Here is a 24,036-nt window from a genome sequence, read left to right on the forward strand (position 1 = left end):
AATAAAAAAAAAAAGAATGATATGTTATCCACTACCTATGCAATAGGTACTATTATTATTACATCTGTTTCACAGATGAAGAAACTGAGGCAGAAAGAGATGAAGTAATTTACCCCAGGTCACTGAGTTAGTTGGAGGTACACCAAGGATTTCAACCCCAGCTGTCTGATATATGAACCTATACCTATACCCTGACCCACTAAACTTAACATTGTCAGTTCTGGGACTTGTTGGGCCAGCATACACCACATGATTTAAAGAAAGCACCTCTAGTGCCAGAAACTGAATGTGCTCTCATAACCATTGCATGGAATGGGTTAAAGGAAGAAATGGGTAAATGGGAGACGTGCTCGGGGCCTTTGGGGACTCATGCACATGGAGGGTTGAACAGCAGTCAGCTTGCAGAAGGTGAGGTGGAGATGGTGGGTAGATGCAAATGATGTCAAAGGAACCTAAGCGAGCTGCATCCCAGCCCTAACCTGGATCCCCTCCATCCTGCTTCAGTGATATTGGCCCACCAGCACAACATCCCAGTCTGATGTTATGTCAAACCAACCAAGACTGTGCTGTGGGACCAGAAAGTCATTTTCCATGCATGGGTCTGAGGGCAAGACAAACACCCACAGGAGCCACAAACCCACAAGAGTTTGCTGAGCATTGACACTGTGGAAGGCAGCCAGGTGAGACTGACAAGATCATTCCAAGACTTGATTGATTGATTGATTGATTGATTGATTGATTGATTGATTGATTTATTTATTTATTTTAACCAGTTGGCCTTGAGTCGATTCCAAATCATGACCACCCATCAAAGAATCTCGGAGATGGCTGTGGTTTCCACTCTCCTAGAATCCCCCCACCATCTCTCCCAACAGGCCCATCCATCCCACTTTTGTCCTCCGTCCAGGTCCTGCTTCTTCCTTCTACTCATCACGATCCAGCCCTTATCCAGTTCTGCAGCCTTGTGTCCTGCTATTACCTCCTTCCATCTCTGGACTTCCGCTACACACTAACACTTTCTTTCTCCAAAAACTAGTCCACTCTCTGCTTCCATCTGGAGTGTTGCCTCTGCGTAGGATGCTCTTTGTCTTCATACCTCTCACCGCTGTCTAGACAATCCTACTCACACTTCAGATCTCTATTAGAGGCCCCCTGCTATGTGTTTGCATAGCAAATCCTGTTTAATCCAAGAGTCACAAAATCTCTCATTTGCTTCTCAGGTGCAGGAGAACATGGGCTGCCTCTCCGGCATTGTCTTTTCTATCCCTATTGACTAGCACAGCACCTAGCACATGGCTGTTGCTCTTTAACAGCATCCAGATCCTCAAACCCAGAAATAGTTCACACCCAATTTCTCTCAAGGAGACTAAAGAAGGTTGTGCAAAACAGAAGGGCAGGGAATCCTGGAATTCACTTAAATTCATTCCCATAAGGCCCTGTTGTGGCTGGCAATTCTAATCCAGGTACCCAGGGATCCAAGGCGTCAGGTGACAGACAGAGTTAGCATGCCCACTGGTTTCATTTAGGGGTGAAGGACCACACACACACACTTCAAGTGTGGAATGCCTTACATTTCAGTTCATGCCTCTCTCCAACAGGCTTCATGCAGTAAGTCTGGGAGTGGAGGCAGAGTGGGGGTGAAAGACTAAAGGGAAGGAGCTCTATAAGCCAACCAGGCCTTAGCCAGCTAAAAGCAAGCCCCAGCCCAGGAACCTCACACTGCCCTGCGCCCACACAGCTCCTCCACCCCCATCCCAGGAACTGGCCTGCAAGAACCTAAGCTTATGTAAACAAGGCCACAGGAAATCAAGTGTCCTTATCAGTTACCACTCAGTTCTCTTTCTCCAGCTCAGCCACTTGGCTGGAACAGCAGCCAGGAGGTGGGAGCTGGCTGGCCAGACTCCTCCCCTTTCTTCTTTATCTTTCTCCCTGGCAAGCTTCTCCTCCCTGAAGCTTCAAGCTGCTCCCGCCAGCTGAAAAAGGGAGGTGGTAGTTATCTTAACAACCCCAGTCAAGGCCGAGTTTCTGATTGTCTGTGTTGGGGAGGCTCCCTCCTCCCCCTTCCCTTCCCTCCCCAGTTCCCTCAGGATGGGCCCTCAGATGTGTTTATCTGGTTGGAGGGAGTAGGGAGGGGTGGTGGGCAGCTGACTATAAATGAGTTGAAGGGCGTGGGTTGTCCATGGGGAGCTAGACTCTGGCTTTGACATCTGGACAAGAGGGTTGTATTTTAGTCCTCATGATGTTCAAATACCCAGTTGGAACAAGATGGACGAGAGTTCATTAGTTACAAGGTCTCTTCCTGCTCTGAAATTTGGTGACAACCAGATAGAAGGCTGTGGGGGAAGGCTCTTGGCTGGGTTGCATCTGACTGTCTGATTTGTCTCCTCTTTGGACTTTTAATTACATAAACCCGATGCTGACCCAGAAAGAGGGGGCGGCCTCCTAATACTCTCCAGACTGTCACATTACACCAGAGGCATTCCAGCCTGAAAAAAATCAGTGAAGCTGAGGAATCAGGTTCCATGAAATGAAAATATCAGAGCCACATCCTTAACAAAATAGATTTCTATACTTCTCAAGCCAACTGAACTGTGAAAGGCAAGAGAAGAGGCAAGCTCTTCCTCCCCCATCCAGACCCATGCTCTTCTCTTCTCCCACAAGATTCCAGGGGTCCTTGGAGAATATTGAGCAGAGAGACTGGGCTCATGCCCAAAAACGAAGACAGATTGGGTGTACTAATGGGGTGAAGTCCCCGGAATTTACATCACCAGAGCAATATTCAAAACCTGGCTAGGTCAGGGATGTTTGGGGATGGAAATTAAAAGAAATCAAAACCCTAAACACCAAGAAATCTTGAAATTTTAAAGCTACAAAATTGTGGTGCTTTACTTTATGGTGTGGCACTGTGGGATAAAGCCCTGGATCACAAGGTCGATTTGAAAAACAAGGTCAGCAGTTCAAACCCACCACCTTGGAAACCCTTTGCAGGATCTCTATGAGTTGGAACCAACTCAAGGACACTTAACAACAGCAACAAAATAGACCCCATGAAAAACAAGAGCCTGAAAAGTCAGCTTTGTGGCTAGGCTAAAGGTAGGCAAACTATGGCCCAAAGATCAAATACCACTACTGCCTGGTTTTTTTTTTAATAAAATTTTGTTGGAACATAGATATGTTCACTCATTTATGTGTTCTCAATGGCTGCTTTAGCACTACAACAGAAGAGTTGTAGCAACCGAGACCACACAGTCGGGGCTAGGCCAAAATAGAAGGCAAACATACAGCATCCCCAAACAGAAGGAAACAAACTAATGATCTGTTTCATAAACCTTTACTCAGTTCACAATAAAATAAAATAAAATAAAAACCCTCAGAATTATGAAAAAGACCAGGCTTATTGGTCAGAAAGAGACTGGAGGAACCGGAGACTTCACCCTTGGCCATTCTTCACCCTTGTGGCCCAATTTTCAGCCAAGCAGTTGATAGGTATACGTGAGGGACAACAAGCTAGTCAGGTATGCTCACTATGAAACAGCCAACCATTCAAGATCAAAAGGGCAACATTTACTTAAGGACAAAGTTCAGAAGGGTTGGGAAGGAGGGTAGAATGGCAAAAAGAACCACAGGGAAAGAGTGGGATAACTACTATTACATAGTTGTTGTTGTGAAGTACCATCGAGTAGGTTCCAACCCATAGCGACCCTGTATATGGCTTCCAAGGAACAGGTGGTGAGCTTGAACCGCCAACCTTGCAGTTCAAACGGCTTTGCAGTCTGGCGCATTAACCCACAGCACCACACCAGGACTCTGCTGTTACATAGAGGGAATTACAATTATGAGGGAAATCATAATTTCAATGAGATGAAACAAAGTGTATGATTTGTGGAATATAAAGCGGATGATCTTTTCTATAAACCTGTAAAAAAAAAAAAAAAAGTTTTTAGAAAAGTAAAAAATAAGTGTTTTTTAAAATAAATAATCCTTTGGGAAAAAACACACACACACAGAAGGAGTGAGTCCAGCTCATCTAATAGGTGAGTTACCTAGGTTCTCTGAGCATTCATCACGGCATCCAAAGGCATCAGTGGAGTGCAACACAGATACTCTTTGAGGCAAAAAGTGTCCAATTGCATCTTCAACCCATTTATAATTCATTCAGCAACAAATGTTTGTTGAGCTCCTGTTCTGAGCCCGTGGGATACATCAGTGGATAAAACAAAGACTCTTCCTTCATGGAGTTTATATTTTGATGATTGGTTTATGATCTCATCTCAAAACCATCATCTCCCACCTGGATAATGAAGGCTCTACATTATTTACAGAAGGAGTAATGGGTAACCACAATATAGCCCCATAGCGGGACTGACTTGAAGAACGCTTTGTGTGGTAGACTTTATTATTGTTCATTGTTATTGTTAAGTGCCATCGAGTTGGTTCCGACACATAGCTACCATAGGGTTTCTGAAGAGCGGCTGGTGAGCTTGAACAGCCAACCTTGCAGTTCAAAGGGCTTTGCAGTCTGGCTCATTAACCCACAGCGCCATGCTTGTTGTTATTATGTGCTGTGGAGTCGGTTCCAACTCATAGCAACCCTGTACAGGGTTTTCAAGGCTGTAAATCTTTATGGGAGCAGAAAGCCTCCTCTTTCTCCTGGAACAGCTGGCAGTTTCGAACTGCTGACCCCGAGGTTAACAGCCCCAGTCTGATTCGTAACCACTACGCCACCAGAGCTCCTTGTTCATTAGAGAAGGATTCTATGTCCTTGCCCCAGTTGATTAAAGGCTTGGCCGTGTGACTTGCTTTGACCAATGGAACGTGAGAAATATAATTACTTACAGACAGACTTTTAAGAATCAGGAAGTGCTTCATCGTGTCACTCTCTTTTCCCTCTGCTATGAGACATATAATGGTTACGAATCGGGCTGTGAACCTCAAGGTCAGCAGTTCAAAATTACCAGCTGCTCCACAGGAGAAAGATGAGTCTTTCTGCTCCCATAAAGATTTATAGCCTCGGAAACCCTGTACAAGGTTGCTATGAGTCAGAACGGACTCCGCAGCACACAGCCACCACCACCATGAGACATAGGACTTCTGGTGTGGTACTGTAGGATTAGTACTGGACTGAGAATCACAAGGTCGGCAGTTCAAACCCACCAACTGCTCCTCAGAAACCCTATGCAGTATTACTTTGAGTCAGAACCAACTTGACAACACTTAACAGTAACAACTGCTGCAAACCAACAAGATTTTGTGGTCATTTGTTACAGTACCATAACCTCCTATTCCTTGATTGAATTTTATACACTAGCTGTGTCCCAGTAAATTTGATTGTATAATTTTTCCTATTTCCCAGATGACTTTCATTGGGGAAGTGATTTATCAACTCTAGTGGTTATGGTTATGTGCCGTAGAGTCGGTTCCGACCCATAGCGACCCTGTATAGGGTTTCCAAGGCTGTACATATTTACAGGAGCAGAAAGCCTCACCTTTCTCCCGCGAAACATCTGGTAGTTTTGAACTGCTGACCTTAAGGTTCACAGCCTGATTCATAACCACTACACTAGACAGCATTACATCCTCCAGGAGCTGCATGTCACCTACTTTATCTCTCCTTACACCACAAGGTCTCCCCATAAGACATTTTGCTATGCTTGATTCAACATGCAGAGGTCCCCAGATTCTTCTTTTTGTGATTCCTAAAAAACAAGGTCTTGTAGATGGGATTGTAATATCACATTTTATTAGTAGGTGGAACTATCTAACCCACACTTGCCTGAAAATTCTTGGTGAGCCAACTGGTTATATAAAACATATCCATGTCCTCATCTGTCAGTCTTATCTGTTCAATATTACAGCATATACATCCAATTTCTTTGTGCCTAATAAGGAGAACCTGAGTATAGCTGCATTTAATGGGCTCAGCTATTAAAGGAAGGGTTGGCAGTTCAAGTGTACTGAAGGTGCCCGGGAAGAAAGTCCTGGTGATTTACTTCCCAAAACTCAGAAAACCTTAGCGAGCACAACTCTACTCCGAAACACTTAGTCACCAAGAGTTGAAATAGATTTGATGGCAGCTGGTGGCGGCAGTGGAATCAGCAAACAGACCACATCCACACATCTGACTTTTCTGGCTTATCCTACACTCCAGGCTCACAGTGCTTCCAATTGACCCACTGCATCCCATCACTCCATGAGAAGCAGTCTTCTCCTGTGGCCAGCCAGCTTTGTTTCTTAATACCTAGTTCTAGTTTCTTGTCCAAAGCATTTGTCTTCTGGGTTTCTATACACCTTCCCCAGACTCTAACCTTTCCCTGGCCAGCGCAGGGCAGGTTTTAGGAGTTGGGTGGCGTTTCTGAAGCTAGATTCCTGAGGGTGGTGAGATTAGCTTGCTTGTGGGGAAATACTGGAGCCAGGATTGGAGCTACTGTCTGTGTCGTTTGGTGGGAAGGAGCCTGACACTGGGGACATGAGGGAGAGGGGTACCGATTTTTGCCTCGTGTGGTAGACAGCAGAGGAAGATGGTAAGCTAGGGGTGAACCTTGTGGGTAGGAGAGGTGAGGAAAGAAGCAGGGGGTAATATTCATATCAACCAAGTAATAGGATCTCTGAAACCCCACCTAGCCCAGAGCACCTCCCTTCTGGGAGACCCAGGAGTTCCATCTTCCTCACCTTCCCAGAATCAGGGAAGCCAGGTGTAGGGGCTTGTGTCTGGGAAGAAAGAAGGGAATAAGATTAAACGAGGAGGCAGTTGCTAGGAAGAACAACGTCAAGAGCCTTAGGCCCTTCTCCCACTCTGTTACAAACTGCAAAGAACAGCAGGTCCCAGTACAAGTTCTGTGTCCCCACATGGGGACTAGAAAAAAGGAGAAGTTAGGGTTAAAGCCTATGCGTGTGGAGGCCACTGAGATTCCTCAACCCTATCTATCCCTGGTGTGGCGCTGTGGGCTAATGCGTCACACTGCAATGTCGTTTGAGCTGCAAGGTCGATGGTTCAAGCTCACCAGCTGCTCCTTGGAAACCCTATACAGAGTCGCTATGGGTTAGAATCGACTCGACGTCTCTTAACAAGAACAACAACATCCATCCCTGTTCCTGATCTAAAAGATGTGAACGCCCTGTGTAAACTGTGAAGCACCACACAAATGTAAAGTATTCTTCTTCTTGTTCATGCACTCACTTACCAAGGTAGTCAGCCCAGATTCTCACTGGATCATAACTCCCAAAGTGTCTCGGAGTGAGTCTGGCACTTAGAATGGGTTCAATTCTCCTTAAGGACATGGGGCCTGGCCACAGCTCCAGGCTTCCAGAAAAGTCTATGATCTGTGGCATTTTGAGGCCCAGATTACTGTCACCTCTGTCTCCATCTGCTCCTCCTGGTTCCTGAAGGCACGTCCCATTCACACTTTTGACAATCTTCTCCCAGTCAATGGGCAATAATCAGCAAAGACCTATCTGTTGAAGGAAGGGTCACCCAGAAAATTCCAGAGCTAGTTCCCAACAAAACTCTGAAGTAGGAAAATGATCTTCTTTGTCCCAACGCTTCCTCTTTGTGCCTCAGCCCTTTCTCCCAGGTTGCCATTTTTTGGAGGCTGATCCCAGCACTGAGCCTCACTATGAAGCCCACTTTCTTAGGCAGCACCCCCAACTCCAGGCCTCTGGTGACTTCTTTGAGACCTACCAGGGCTGGGTCCCTTCTTCTCAAATCAGCTTACCCCTTGGTGACAGCCTCCTAACCATTCTATGATCTCCACAGATGTCCAAGTTTCCAGGTGATATGTGGATATCAAGTAGGGCATGTGCCTCACCTTCAAGGGACTTAAAAAATAAAATACGTACCTGGAGAAAGGTACTCATTCAAGTCAGAGTTCAGAAGAGGAACCCAGTGCTTCTTGGAAGATGAACTTCATTAGGCACAGAGGATGGGATGGGCCCAGCTGCCCTAAAGCATCCCAGAGAGATGAAACTCTATCCTATTTGTAAAATAACTCAGGGGCCAGAGGCTTTACTGTAGCCCAAACAACCTAGGCAGGTTCCTTTCCCCCCTGGATCTTCTTCAGATACAGCTGTGCACTGCAGTCTGAGTTCCCTTCTGGTCTCCTGAAGATGGACCAAAGCTGGTCACTAGCCTTAGTGCAGACTTTCATAATGGACCAGAAAAGGGTGGCTGAGGTGCACTAGTGTCACTGAGAATGAGAAAACCAGACAAGATGAGCCTTTTAGAAAAGGGCTGAGTAGACAACCCTAGCCAGCCACCTCACACCAGTCTATGGATTCTGTGATTCACAGACACAATAACTAACCACCATTACAACAAAGAGTGGGAGTATTTGGGGTTCCCCTGGAGTCAAGGATACCCCAGATGGTCTGGTAGTGAGGGTGGTTAGGAATTAAAATATGACCAGGCTATGGGAAAAAATGGAACAAGGGATATCATTGGTGATGTCAGATGGACCTTGGTTGAAAGCAGAGAATACCAGAAAGATGCTTACCTGTGTTTTATTGACTATGCAAAGGCTTTCGATGGTGTGAATCATGACAAGCTATGGACAACATTGCAGAGGATGAATATTCTAGAATACTTAATTGTGCTCATAAGGAACCTGTACACAGGCCAAGAGGTAGCTGTTTGAACAGAACAAGAGAATATTGAATGGTTTAAAATTAGGTAAGCTGTGTTCCAGGATTGTATTCTTTCACCATACTTATTCAATCTGTATGCTGAGCATGTAATTCAGGAAGCTTGATTATATGAAGAAAAACATGGCATCAGGATTAGAGGAAGACTCATTAACAACTTGTGATATGCAGATGACCATGCCTTTGGTATGGGTTGCACCTCAATGTAAAGAAAACATCTTCACCACTGGTCCAATAAACAATGTCCATATAAATGGAGAAAAGATTGAAATTGTTAAAAACTTCATTTTGCTTGGATCAACCACCTACACTCATGGAAGCAACAGTCAAGAAATCAAACAATATATTGCATTAGGCAAATCTGCTGCACAAGACCTCTTTAAAGTGTTCAAGAGCAGAGATGTCAGTTTGAGGACTAAGCTGTGTCTGACCCAAGCCATGTATTTTCAATAACCTCATATGGATGAGAAAGTTGGATAGTGAATAAGGAAGACCATAGAAGAATTTATTTGAGTTATGATGTTGTTGTTGTTATGTGCCATGGAGTCAGTTCCATCTCATAGTGACCCTGTACAGGGTTTCCGAGGCTGTAAATCTTTACAAGAGCAGAAAGCCTCATCTTTCTCACACGAAATAGCTGGTAGTTTCGAACTGCTGACCTTGAGGTTGGAAGCCTGACTTGTAACCACTATGCTAACAGAGTTATGATGTTAGAAGAGAATATTAAAAGTACTTCCAAAAGGACGAACAGATCTATGTTGGAAGAAGTACAGCTAGAATGCTCCTTGGAAGTTAGGGTGGCCAGACTTCTTCTCTTATACTTTGGTCATATTGTCAGAAGTTACCAGTCTCTGGAGAAGGATATGATGTTTGGTAAAGTGGAAGGTCGGAGAAAAAGAGGAAGACCCCCAATGAGATGGATCGGCACAGTGGCAGCAGCAATGGGCTCAACCCAAAAATGGCTGTGATGTTGGTGCAGGACCCGGCAGTGTTTTGTTCTGTTGTGCATAGAGTTGCTATGGGTCAGTACTGACTCGATGGCACCTAACAACAACAATGGAGGAAGTGAATACCAAATCCCAGAGCCAAGGAGTCCCAGCTTCAGCTTGAGGAGACTGCACAGAGTATGGTCAGTAGTGGCTGTGGGGTGTAGACCTGCCCAGTGTGACTGATGGCCCAGTGGATGCAAGCAAAGGAGCAAGGAGGGTGCTGTTAGAGGGTCTGACCATGGGTTAAGGCCCACCTGGTCTCAGAGAATTATACTTGCCCCAGGACTAGGGTTTTCGTCAAGAACTGCAGAAAGAATCATGTTGAGTGAAGGATGTCATCCTCCTTCCTGTAACTACAGCCCACCACAGTCACCATAATGGGGATATGGGAGAAACATTCACCATGTGCTCCATAGGGGCTGCCCAGTGATCCTTCCCCCAACTCACAGTGACTCGCTAAAACGGGTCAGGCATGTACCACCACTGTACAGGAACACAAAGGTCCCGAGGGGCACAGTCTGGGCTAACCCACTCAGCAGCACTGTGGAAAAAAAGGTCTGGTGGCCTGCTTACATAAAGATTGTTGTTGTTGTTGTTGTTAAGTGCTGTCGAGTCGGTTCCGACACTTAGCCACCCTGTACAGGGTTTCCGAGGCTGTAAATCTTTACAGGAGCAGACCGCCTCATCTTTCTCCCGCGGAACCGCTGGTAGTTTCGAACTGTCAACCTTGCGATTCACAGCCCGATTTGTAACCACTACGCTAAACCCTATGTAAGAGTTTTGCTCTGTAACACATAAATTGAAATTGACTGAACAGCAACAGTTTTGCTTGGTTGGTTGATTGGTTTGGTGGTGGATTGGTTGATTTGGTTGGTAGGTTGGTTGATTGGTGGGTGGGTTGGTTGGTTATTTGGTTTGGTTAGTTTTGTTGGTTGGTTGGTTGGTGGTTTGGTTGGGTTAGTTGGTTTGGCTAATTGGTTGGTTAATTGGTGGGTTGGTTGGTTGGTTGGTTGGTTTGGTTTGTTTGGTGATTGGTTGGTTTTTAGATTGGTTTTTAGGTTGGTTGGTCTGATTGATTGGTTGGTTCATTGGTTGATTGGTGGTTGATTGGTGGGTGGGTTGGTTGGTTGGTTTGGCTGATTGGTTGGTGGATTGATTGGTTGGTTGATGATTTGGTTGGCTAGTTTGTTTACTTTGGTTGGCTTAGATTGGTTGGTTGGTTGGTTGGTTGGTCTGGTTGATTGGTTGGTTGATTGGTTGATTGTTGGTTTGGTTGGTTGCTTATTTTTGTTGGTTGGTTGGTCTGGTTGGTTGGTTGGTTCATTGGTTGATTGTTGGTTGATTGGTGGATTGGTTGGTTTGTTTGGCTGATTGGTTGGTTGGTTGATGATTTGGTTGGCTAGGGGTATGGATTATATGTCCCATTATTCAGATGAGCAAAATTGAGGCTCAGTGAGGTTTGGTGAGGTTTCTCAGGATTACATAGTAAAAAGTGGCTAAATTGGCCCTGCACATCAGCATTCCAGCTGCAGATTTCCCCCCACCACTTCCCAGACTAGAACTAGTTTGGAACCAGTCACTTCTACTATATGTTGAGACCAAAACATGACTGCAGAGTTCAAACAGAGAATGGACAGCAAGATTCAGTATCAAAATTCTGGTCAGGCTGCAAGGAAAAGTACGTTTTTATGGGGTTCTTGGAGTTCTTGGTTGGTGCAAACAGCTAATGAACTCAGTTAACCTGCTAACCAAAAGGTTGAGTCCACCCAGAAGTACCTCACAAGAAAGGTCTAGTAATCTATGTCTTTAAAATAAGCTACTGAAAACCCTTCAGAGCAGAGTCCTGACATACACAGGATCACCATGAGTCAGAAGCGACTAGACAGCAATTGGTACCATATGAGGTTCTTGGCAGACAATGGCGTTCATTGTCAAAATCCTAGTCATACTGCAAAGAACCATGAGGTTTCCGTGGGGAAGATTGGGAGCTGCTCTAACAAAGCCTTCTCCCCAACACCCTTGGGCTTGCATGCCTGAAGAAGGTGTGTCCTCAAACGCTAACACTTGTTGCTGCCTTGGGGCCTTGTACAGCAGACATGTGCTGATAGGAGAGACTGGTTGTACAAAGGGAGCCACAGCCCCATGCCTCTGGAAAAACAAAAAACAGAAGCATGGGCCTCACAGGATCCAGGACCGGGGAGTTTGAGGAGAGCCTCATCATCTGACATGTCAGCCTCAAACTACCTCCAAACTCTGTCTGAAAAAGTCAACTTGACTCAACTGAGACTAAGCCAGCTTAGAGGAGCTTGAGGGCAGGATCCATGGGAAGATGACAAAGGGGTGGTACCAGAGACTAATGTGTTTGGCTGCTAACCAAAAGGTTGTAGGTTTGAGTCCACCTAGAGACCTGGCAACCTACTTCTGAAAACTCAAGTCATAGGAAACCCTAAGGATCTCAATAGTCTGATCCACAACTAATGGGAACAGGCCGGACAGGGCAGCACTGTGTTCTTTTGTACATGGTGTTGGCATGAGTCAGAAGTCGCCATGAATAGGGGTCAGCTTGTTGGTAGCTAACAACACATCTTGTATTATAATTACTATTTGACTTTTCATGCCTGTTAGTGTTGGGAGTGCAGTTCTACTCTGAAGCACATGGAGGTCCCATGAGTTGCAAGCAACTCCATAGCATATCTGTGAGGGAAGTGGCTAAACTGTATTCAGACTTGTAGCACCCATATTCCTCCCAGCTACATTGTAGGTCTGAAGAAATACTTGTTCAGTGAGAGATTATAGAGGGCAAGTCAGAGCCCGTCTCCCTTGTTCCCTGCTCTTTCCCTATACCATAGTACATAATCCATTGTCACCTTCTCAGTGTCTTTGCACAGAATCCTGTAAACTAGGAGTCTGAGCCACCCATGTTGAAATCCTAGCACCATGCCCAGCACACACTTATTCCATTCCTTCTGCCATTTATGTTTTAGATGTTTTATATACATTCTCTTTGGTTATTTAAACTCCAACTCCACAGACTCATAAGGTGGATATCTTCCCATTTTATATATGGGAAAATGGAGTCTTAGAGCTGCTAAAATCCTTGACTGAGGCCACCCAGCATGTGAATAGTGGTGGTGGTTATGTGCCATGGAGTCGGTACCGACTCATAGTGACCCTGTACAGGGTTTCCGAAGCTGTAAATCTTTAGGGGAGCAGAAAGCCTCATTTTTCTCCCACGGAACAGCTGGTAGTTTCGAACTGCTGACCTTAAAGTTCGCAGAGGCTAAATTCAAACCCAGGCCTGTCTGATGCCAAAAACCAAGCTCTTTCTTGCAGGCCTGCTGCCTCCCTAGTCTGAGAACAAAGCTTCTCTCGTTAAAATCCTCTGGACCTGTGGGGGAAGCCTGTTTTATCTGAAGCCCAGGGAGAGAGCTTGGGAAACTCAAACCTAGTGCTTTCCATCACCCATGCTTGGAGCATGGAAGCGGGTGTTTTTCTTCCTTGCGGCCTGGGTGGCTGTTTCCTACATTGCATCCGCCCTGGAGAATGACCGGATGGAGTGGCTTCCGGCTGGTGCAGGGAGGAGTTGGCCACTTCCCGCCCTCCAGAGAAAAAATTTTTGCTCCAAAGTAGCAACAGCCTCTGCAATGCCCTTGGGATGGGAGCTGGGGAGGCTTTGGGTACAGGGTCTAGACTCAGTCCTCTGTCTATTTGAGGTGTGGCCAGCTTTGAGATCCACCATTCAAATAGCTGAAGGGGCTTTCTGACACATTTTCCTCTGGAAAATGAAACTGGGGCTCAAGACATCTGCAGGAGCACAGCAATGAAAAATGATTGAGCATCTCTAGGATAATCAGGTGATGCCTTAGAGGTGTCACCTCCCAGCTCTGTGATCCTGGGAAATTGTTCTGAGGCTGTTTTCCCACACCTTACTCTCTCTGTCAGTTTTCTCATCTAAAAATTGGGAGCAACAATAGAATGTGACCTGTCACTCTACTGTGCCATTGTGAAAGGAAACAAGATCATGTGGATGGCAACCCCCAGTATCCTGGAACCAGCGCTGGCCGGTTCCCCAGAGCGCATTACTACATTTTCAGGAACTTTCTGAATCTGCTGTTAATAATTAGCTTGTGATTAATTAAATAAATTTAATTAAAATCAAATGCAATAAACATTGAAAACTTATCACTTCCTGTTTATGGTAAGGCTATTTAAATCTGTTGGCCTATGGGGGAAACACTATATACTACAATACTGTTTTGCATCTCCTCCCAACTCTGGTCAGTGATACACTGCTGGCCATGGTGGGGGTCATTCTGGCCATGGTGGGAGTCCTACAAACCAGGTCTTCCCTGCCACCCCCTCCCAGAGTCAATTGTTACACTTTCTTGAGAAGCAAAGTGGTACAATGTAAAGAGTAAGGGTTTGGGAAGCAGAGACAGCCTGGCTTCAAAAGTAGACCTGCCTTACCAGCTGTGGGACCTTAGGCAAGATTCCTAACCAGAGCCCGGCTTCAGGTTTTCCTCATTTGTCAATGGCCTGTTGTGAGAATTACCTGAACAAATGCACACAAGGTCAGAACTTGGGTGAGGTTAGTAAGGTGCCTGGGGCACAGAATTCAAGGAGGCACTCTCTCAGAGGCATGCCAGCACGGGGTGGCACCTGACACTGAGCACCTCCTTCAAGTTTGCACCCTAGGTGTCTCATTTGCCTCACCCAGTCCTGGCCGTATCCGTGGCATGTACCACATGCTACCTGTTATATTCAACAGCATCAAGAGAGATATAAGCAAACTGATATACAAGATATAAAGATGAGAAAAGTTCCAACAATGCAAGAGAAAAGCAATAGCTCAGTGCATTGTCCAGGGACATATGGGAGATACTTAATGAGCCTTACAGAGGTTTATATTTCTGCAAACAGCCTCTACCTCCAACCTGTCGTGAAGACCAAGACATCTCTAGATGATGCAGGGCTGTCATGGAAAGGAGATGCTGCCAGCAAGAATTTCTTAGCATTAATTTGAGAGATTATATATATGATGTCATTGTTGTTAAGTGTTGTTGAGTCGACTCTGACCCATAGTGACCCTGTATAGCGTTTCTGAGGAGCAGCTGGTGAGCTTGAACCACCGACCTTATAGTTCAAACGACATTGCAGTCTGACGCATTAGCACACCAGGACTCCTATGTATGTGCATATATTGTTGTTGCTGTTGTTAAGTGCCATTGAGTTGGTTCTGACCCATAGTGACCCTGTATAGGGTTTCCAAGTAGCAGCTGATGAGCTTGAACTACCGACCTTGCAGTTGAAACTGAGTTTGCAGTCCAGTGCATTAACCCACATCACCACACTAGGACACCATGTATATGTGTGTGTGTGTGTGTGTCTATAGTGTGGCACTGTGGATTAATGTGCCAGACTGCAAAGCTGTTTGAACTGTAAGGTTGGCAGTTCAAGCTCACCAGCTGCTCCTCAGAAACCCTATACAGGGTCGCTATGGATCAGAATCGACTTGATGACACTTAACAACAACAACAACAACACACATATATAGTTGTTTAATGCCGTGGAGTCAGTTCTGACTCATAAAGACCCTGTATAGGGTTCCAAGGAACAACTGGTGAAATTGAACCTCCAGCCTTTTAGTTCAGTGCTTATCCTACAATGCCATTGTGGTGTATTATTCACTTCAAAACCTCTTCTGGTGAAACTGACACCAAGTGAAGATGAGCCTTTCACTCTGTGGGGTTGGTTCCACATTCCCTAATACCTCATGATGCACCAACCACCTAGGGGTGGTGATGGGAGCAAAGGAGGGTTTTGTTCAAGGAGGAAAAGGAATGTGTGGGTTGGAAGGGGTGAGAAATTTTCACTGGTGGAATGTGTAGGCAAGGTGAATTGAGACTGACACCCTTAAAAAGATGACTGGAAAATTCCAAATGTGTGTATCATTTTGAAGGATAACAACTCTCAAATCTCTACTCTAAATTAGTTTTCTCTAATGAGATATTTGAGCAAATTCCAAATTAATAATGAGGCTTCATGAAAAGAGCATCGAACTTATAATTAAAAGGTTTGGCTTCATTATTTCCATTTCTTACTACCTCTATAACCTTAGGCAAGTCACTTGAACTCCAAGAGCCCCAGTTTCTTCATTTGTAAAATGGTGGTAGTGGTGTGCACAGGGACCCTGTATAAGGTTTCCAAGGCTGTAAAGTCATCTTTCTCTCCTGGAGCAGCTGGTTGATTCCAACTGCTGACCTTACAATTAGCCCAACTCATAACCCACTGTGCTACCAGGGATATAAATATCTGTTGAACCACTCACAGGAATGTTGTGATGAGAAATCCAATGAGAACCCTGTAAGGTGAAAAGTTTCTAGACAAATATTCACATGACTGTTAACTGGTTGACTTCTTTTTTTCAACATTTTATTGTGAATTGATTGAAGGTTTACAGAGCAGATCATAAGTTTTACATTCAACAAACCATATACTTAGCTTCATTCATGGTTGCAATCCCCTCCACGTACCAACAGTTAACAGCATTTACTTCTGTTCACTTTAACTATATTGCACTCTTCCCTGAGTCTTCCACTACCTTCATCTTTCCTCTACTAACCTACCTTTTGTTGTATATTGCTCGCCCTGTCACCCATGAATAATTTTTCCCTCCCTACTCCCCCTAGTGTGGTGCTGTAGAATAAGCACTAGACTGCAAGGTTGGTTTGAAATGCAAGGTTAGCAGTTCAAATCCACCAGTTATTTCTTGGAAATCCTATACAGGATCACTACAAGTCAGAACCCCCACCCCCACCCCCACCCCCGTAACCATCATAGAGGGTTTATTTTATCAGGAAAAATCTTTTTCTTTTTTAACTTTTTACAGCATTGGTCTCATACAGTATTTGTCCTTTTGTGATTGACTAATTTCACTCAGCATTCTGTCCTCCAGGTTCAACCATGCTGTGAGGTGTTTCACAGATTCATCATTATTCTTCAACATTTTGTAGTATTCTATTGAGTGTATGTATATGGTCCTGATGTGGCACTATAGGATAAGCACTAGACCACAAGGTCAGTTTGATTCACAAGGTCAGTGGTTCAAACACACCAGTTGTTATTCGATAACCCTATACAGGGTCGCTGTGAGTCGGAGCCAAACTTAACAACAACTTAACAACTCTACCGAACTTAACAACAACATTGTGTGTATATACCAAAGTTTGTTTAACCATTCTATTGTTGATGGGCATTGAGGCTGTCTCCCTCTTTTGGATATGTCTCTTATAGACAGCATATTGAAGGAGCCTGTGTTCTTATCCATTCTGCTCTCTATGTCTCTTGACTGGTACATTTAATCCATTTACATTCATCATAATTACCAATAGTTATTAATTGATTGCTGTCATTTTTCTCTCTGTGTGTGTGTGTGTTCTGGGTTTTGTTTTTAGTTTTTGTGTATGTGGTGCTGCTGGATTCTTTGTTTCATCTAATTTTCTATGCTGAGTTCATTTCGTTTGTGGATTTTCTTTTCATTTTCATTTCTGTTGAGTTAATGTTTACTAAATCTTTTTTTATTTTCCTCTTATTTAATTTTGATGTGCAGGTGTATTGTTTTTCTTGGAGGTTACCCTGTAATTTATTAATTTCCTCTTTTTAAAACAGCCTGTTTTATCTTGAAATCTACCTGATTTCATTACCACTTGCAAGTTCTGTATCTACACTACTCCCTCTTTTACTTTGTAGTTGACTTCATTATAAATTGATATCTCTGGTCGCCTATTTTCAGTCTTGAAAGGTTTGTTTTACTTTAAATACATCTATATCTGGATTGAGTTCTGGGAGGTGTTGTCACGTATGGTAATCTCAGGTTGTTGTCTACTGTTGTTGATTCTCAGTCCAAAGAACACCCTTTAGCATTGTTTGTAAAGTTGATCATTACAAGTTCCTCTCATTTCTGTTTATTAAGAAATGTCCTTATTTCATCATTGTATTTGAGGGATAGCTTTGCTAGGTATATGATTCTTGGTTGGCAGTTTTTTTCTTTTGGAGTTTTCCAATATCATCCTTGCCTGGATGATTTTTGCTGAGAAACCAGAGCTTAGTCTCATTGGTTCTCTTTTGTAGTTAACTTTTCATTTTTCCCAAACTGCTCTCAGGATTCTTTCCTTGTCTTTGATTTTGGAAATTTTGATTATGATATGTTTTGATAATTTTCTTTTGAGATCTATCCTGTTTGGTGTTCATTCAGCTTCTAGTAAGCTTATCTTCTCATCTTTCCAACAACTCTTTGACACTTTTCTCTGTACTTTTTATTGTCTCTTCCTTTTCTGGAATTCCAATCACTACTAAATTGTTCCTCTGCATAGTGTCCCACATAACTTTTAGGCTTTCTTTGGATTTTTTTCATTCTTTTTTTCTGATTATTCTTCTAATATACTAGTATTGAGAGACTTATCTTCAAATTCACTAATTTGGGCTTCCATTACTTCAAATCTTCTCCTTTGCCCTTTCAATGTATTGTCCATTTCTGAAATCTTAGTATTAATCTTCTGAATTTCTAATTGCAAGTTTTATATTGTTTCAAAATTTGCATTTATTTTGTCTGTTTATTCTTGTAGTGTTTTCCTAAATTCTTCTAAAGTATTCTCCTTGCTTTCCTAGATCTTTCTGTCAATCCATTGAAGGTACCAAGATATTCTTTTGAGTTATTTTTCATTTAGTTTCATTATCTTTTTTTCCTCAGAAATGTTTTCTGTCTCTGCATCCTGGTCATTTGTTTGACCCATTCTTTCTTGTTACTTTGTCTGAGCTAAAATAGTCTGTTGTCTCCAGGGCATTGTGGGGCTATAGTATTTGTACAAACACACAGTACAGTTGTTGGATCCAGAGAGGAGAAATCTCTGGTGGGCTCCTGCCATTCAAGGAGCTCATGAGGTGGTTGTGGAAGGAAGGCAGCGTTCCTGGTCCTGGATGAATTCCTATTGGCCTATTCAGAGCACTCAATCCCGAAGTAGTTAGTGGGGACCCTTAATGGAGCTGGTTTCAGAATCTGTTAAGACTGCTGGAAAGCAGAGGCCAGGGTGACTTGTTAAATGCTGGTCTAGTGACTCTGCAGGTTTTGTAGGTCTGGAGCCCAACTCACCTAAATCCAAACACCGAAGTGACTCACCAAAGCAGCACAACCAGCCCCCAACTCATGCTGGTGTAGCTCCCAACCACATGGCTCCAAACTCCTGGAGAACAGGCTCTGCACTGGGGCTGAATGATGGTGGGAGCTGGCCACAACTCTGGTCACAAGGAGAGCATGGGGGAAAGAAGAAATTGCACATTTCCTATTGCCCCCAGAAATCTGCTCTGCCAAGATGGCCATCGTTCACCAATCTGCTCCCTCTCTCACCATCCCTACTCAGCATCTCCTCCCAGCAAGCACTCCATCCACCTTTCTAACCTTTCTTCTGAAAGGTTGCCAGAATTTTCATCTGTGTCTCTTTCATTTTGTTTTCTTGTATCTTTGTTGTAGAGGGTCTATGTAGTACATTTGCATAGTCTACCATCTTGCCAGAAGTCCTGGTTGATTTTTGGAGATTTTTAGTCAATGATGTTAGGAGCCAGGAAGAAGGTCCCTTTGGTCCAACAGCATCAAGAGTGCTGCAGGCAAGGGCTGTTCATATGAGTAACTCGGACCCATGAATATGCACACCAGCTAGTCCATGTGGACATATTGCAGGCATGTTTCTGTTTTCTGGGTTGAAAGAAGGGGCTTCTGTTAAAATCAATGCAGAATCAGAGCTCAATTAGAAAAAGAAAGAAGAGGTAAAAAAGAATAATCTGATACAATTTGATGAATTTGACCTACACCTATGGATGCAGTAGCTCAAAAGAGGGAACAAATCTTTACAGTGAGGATCATTCCCATTCCCTCCATACACAAAGTAGACAGGAATGAGCAACTTGGACATTGATTACCCAAAATGAGGGGACTACAAAGGCAAGAAGTGACTGGCTTACAAGCTTTCAAGAGTGAACCTAGATCCAGAGGGTGTGGAGGAAGGTAGAATCTCCACTGAGTAGTATACAATCTGTCTGGGCGGGGCTGATGAAAGGAGATGGGGTTAGGTCTTATGTGGTACAATAGTGAAAATTGTTATCAGGACTGATTGTGAGGGTTGGAAATGTAAAGGTAGATATTTGTAGCAAAAGGAGGGGCGTGATGGACTTTGCAATCCAGGAGCAGAGGTCCCTGGGACCATCAAGGGAGAAGAGCGGAGAGCACGACCCTACCCAGAGAAGCAGTGATCCCTGAGACGAAGTCAGAGATATTGACGTGGAGAGATGGAGCAGCTGGGAACTGTAGACCCGGGGGAGGGGGTGTCTGTGTACTGATGACCGGGGGGCAGGCTTGCAGGGTATACCCCTTGGTTGGTTGATGATGCATGGAGGGGATTGTAACCGTGCCATTGAAATGACATGTAATGTAAAGCTAATGTTCTCCCATGTAAACTATCACATAATTCACAATAAAACATTTAAAAAAAAATCACTGCAGACTTGACATCTTATATGGAAGGTAGTCCAGTCTTTCAGCAATCCTCCACTGGGTACTGAGGATGGGGTCAACAGTAACCTTACTCCACATTAAAATCTTGCTCCCTAGTTTGAGAGGATCTCCTCCCACTGAAAATGTGTTGGTCTTGGAGTCTCTCTCCTTCCTTCCCATCCTGGCTCCTTCCCTGTGGATCTTAGGAGACACCTGGATTTGTTCTCTCCCAAGGCTGACAGTGCTGCACAAACACAGTGGTGACTCAGGAGAATCAAAAGGTGAATGAGAAAAGGTCAGGGACCTGCAGGAGGTGGCAAATCTACTTGAAGACTAGAACTGCAGAATGGTGAGAGGTGGGTGACCCCAAGTGACCCAGGAAACCCACCACAACTGGGCACCATCACTCTACTGAAGGTAAACAGCAGGGGCATATTGTATGCTATTTTGAAGTTCTTTTACTTGACTTTTTATGTGTTTTTGTTTTTGTTTTCTGTTTTATATAGGGAAATGAATTAACCTACTGGTGAGACCACAAACACTTGAACTAGGTGTCTAATGTCCTTTAAGCTTAAAAGTAAACTTTCTCTGAAGGTTGATAAACCAAGATGCAATGGTAAAGCACTTAGCTTCTAACCAAAATGTTGTCATTCCCAACCCACCCAGTGGTTCCACAGGAGAAAGACTTGGCGATCTGCTCTTGTACAGGTTACAACCTAGAGAACTCTATGGGGCATCTCTACTCTGTCATATGTGGCTGCTGTAAGTCAATAATGATGCAATGGCACCCAACAATAATAACAAAGCAAGGTAAGCAGCAACATCCTAAGTAATCCACTCTTTTATTAAGGGAAAAAAATGCTTATAGAATAAGAAATTTTTTTAAAGAAGCCTAAATACTAATTGCATGCCCTTGACTAACAGTTACAACATGTTCACACCTAATCCTGAATATTCTTCAGAGGAAATCATTAATTTTGTACCAAGCGCTCTTACTCTGTGATTGCTAAGTATACTAGTGTACTTTGCATCTCCCACTAAGCCACCTCTCCTTTCCACTGAAAATTCCCGGATTTTATGTTTCTGCCTCATGACTTGAAATGGAAATGCACAAAATGCTTATTTCTCTATATTAGTCCCCTCTCCACCTAAGATGTATCCCTAAGTGTCTTCCACCAGCTTCTTCAAGGGGCAAACCTTTCTAGCCCTTGATGGAGTTCGTATTGGCTTCAGTGTTACCTATGAGCATAGATGTATATATATATATATATGCAGTCCAGGAGCAGAGGTCCCTGGAACCATCAAGGGAGAAGAGCGGAGAGCGGGACCCGACCCAGAAAAACAGTGACGCCAGAGATGGAGGTATATATATATTTAGAGAGAGAGAGACTTGTGTGGCATTATAGGATAAGTGCAGGATTACAAGGTAGGTTTGAATCACAAAGTCAGTGGTTCAAATTTACCAGCCGCTCCTCAGAAATCCTACATTGAGTCACTATGAGTCAAAACTGACTCCATGGTACTTAACAACAACAACAAATTTATATATATTTATATTATATTTGTTGTTGTTCTTAAGTGCCATGGAGTCGGTTGTGACTCATATATATGTCTCATGCTCTCAACCAGTTATCCAGTAATTTTTTCACTGTCCTCTAGTGGTGCCAACCATCAGGCAACATCTGACAAAGAACTAGTTTCTCTTTTCTGTCACCCTTTCCTCCTCACCACATCCTTACTAGCTTGGGTGCTAAAACAGCATAAATAAATCGTGGCTGATTAGACAGAAAAGTATGACAAAGATTTTGAGCATGTAACACTATCCCTGGAAGGACTAGAGAACCAAGTGTAGTAGTCCACAGCCAGAAGTAATTGCCCTAAAGCACACTGCAGAACTCAGGTAGCCAAGGACACCAATACCAGGGCCAACGGGCACAGTGACTTGTGCCCCTACCATACTATTCCTGGACACTGGGCTCAGCACCACAACCACCACTGCACTAGGAATTCAGACCACTGCCTCCAGAAATATTGTGATTCCTCGTTCTTTGTATTATTGGTTCCTGATTCCAGAGAGTCAAAGTCCGGGTCCAGGTAGGTATGCATGAATGGCAGAGGCCAGGTCATACACCCTGGCTGAAATGGGAGGCTGGAGAAGTGTGCATATGGTGCCTTCATCTTTTGACATGTCTGACTTTGCTACCACCAATCAGGACGAGGAAGGTAGGGAAATGTCCAAACATGAGGTAAAGGTTCAGCCACTGTTTGGCCAAATGAAAAGCAACTGCGCCTTTCTCCAAAGCCACACAATTCCTTCCTCCTCTCCTCACCATGGTTACCTTGTTAAGTAGAGACACAATGCACTCTTTCTCAGGAACCATTGCTTTCTTAAAGATGACCAAAGGAGATAACAGTTTACCAGAAAGTTTCGGTAAAGGAGATATTGTTAGATATGAACTTACCACACTTAAGCCAGACAGCTTTTGGTTTCCACTAGATTGAAAATAAAAGAGTAAATATCTCTTTTGATTGTCTACCAGATCACATGATGCCTAAGGGCACAGGGCATGTGGTGCATTACTTATAAAAATAATTGTGCTTATTTAAATATAATTTTGTAGCTCCTTCCATGGAGAGATAGAGCCTATTTCCTCATCACTTGAATCTGGACTGGTCTTCAGACATTTTTGGCTAACAAACTGTGGTGAAAATAGTGTGCCAATTCTGAGTCTAGGCCTCCAGAGCCCTTGTCTGCTTAATCTCATCCTCTTGGAGTGCTACTATGCGGCCACATTGAGACCAAGCCCCAGCTAACCTGCTGGAAGAGGAGAGTCCATGTGGAGCAGAAAGAAGCTCTCTCAGATGTGGTCATCTCAGACCAGCTGGCTTTCAGTCCACCTGACAGCTGACCACAGATGCACAAGTGAGTCCAACTGATACCAGAAGAACAGCCCAGCTAAACCAAGCCTAAATTGTCAACTCACTAAACTGTAAGCTAAATAAGTAGTTATTTTAACTGTGATGCTGTCACACAAGTTGGTTTGAACCACTGGACTGCAAGATCAGTGGTTCAAACTCACAAGCTGCTCCTCAGAAACCCTATACAGGATCACTATGATTCAGAATTGACTCGATGGCACTGAATAACAATAATTAACTCTGTGATCATTAAAAAAGAAGGAAAGAGAGAGAACAAACAAGATGGCCGATAGGGTGGACATATAGCAGAGAGCTCCGCCAATAACAACACAGAATACCTGACCAAGCAGGTTCAGGGGATGGTCCCAGAACTCTGAACCAAATATAAAGGAATATTTAGAAGGTTGGAAGGCTCACAGCTGGGGGAATTTGTGGCAGAAGTAAGAAATCTATTGCTTTCTAGTCCAGGACGCTCAGCTGCTCCAGGAGCTGCCATCTTGGGTTAGACCAAGCAGGGGAAGGATCAGAGCAGCCACAGACACCTGGCAGAACCGCTGAGATAAAGGTATGGACATTCGTTTCTTTTGGTTTCTGTTCATTGGTCCCATGCTATCTGCAAACCTCCATTCTGGTGACTATAGGGGTGCCTGAGCTAGTTGGCACCCCAGCCCCACCCTCGGAGGGTTGTACTATGCATGCGCACAGATCTCGAAATTTAAAGAGACAGTTTCCAATTAAAACCAAATAGTCACAGCTGACCCTGAACTGTTTATAACTAGAAAAAAAGGCCTGAATGGGGATTATGGAGTGGGACAAGCAGACAAAAGAGTAAATAGGCTGAAAATTAAATCCTAAGTTATGTCAAAACGACCAACAGGGGTATCTTGAAACTTCTCAGGAAGAAGAGTGAAAAGGGAAGCCCATTTCCTGATCACATCTACCTGGAGG

The sequence above is a fragment of the Chrysochloris asiatica genome, unplaced genomic scaffold (genome assembly GCF_000296735.1).
Source record: "Chrysochloris asiatica unplaced genomic scaffold, ChrAsi1.0 scaffold00079, whole genome shotgun sequence".
Lineage (NCBI taxonomy): Eukaryota > Metazoa > Chordata > Mammalia > Afrosoricida > Chrysochloridae > Chrysochloris > Chrysochloris asiatica.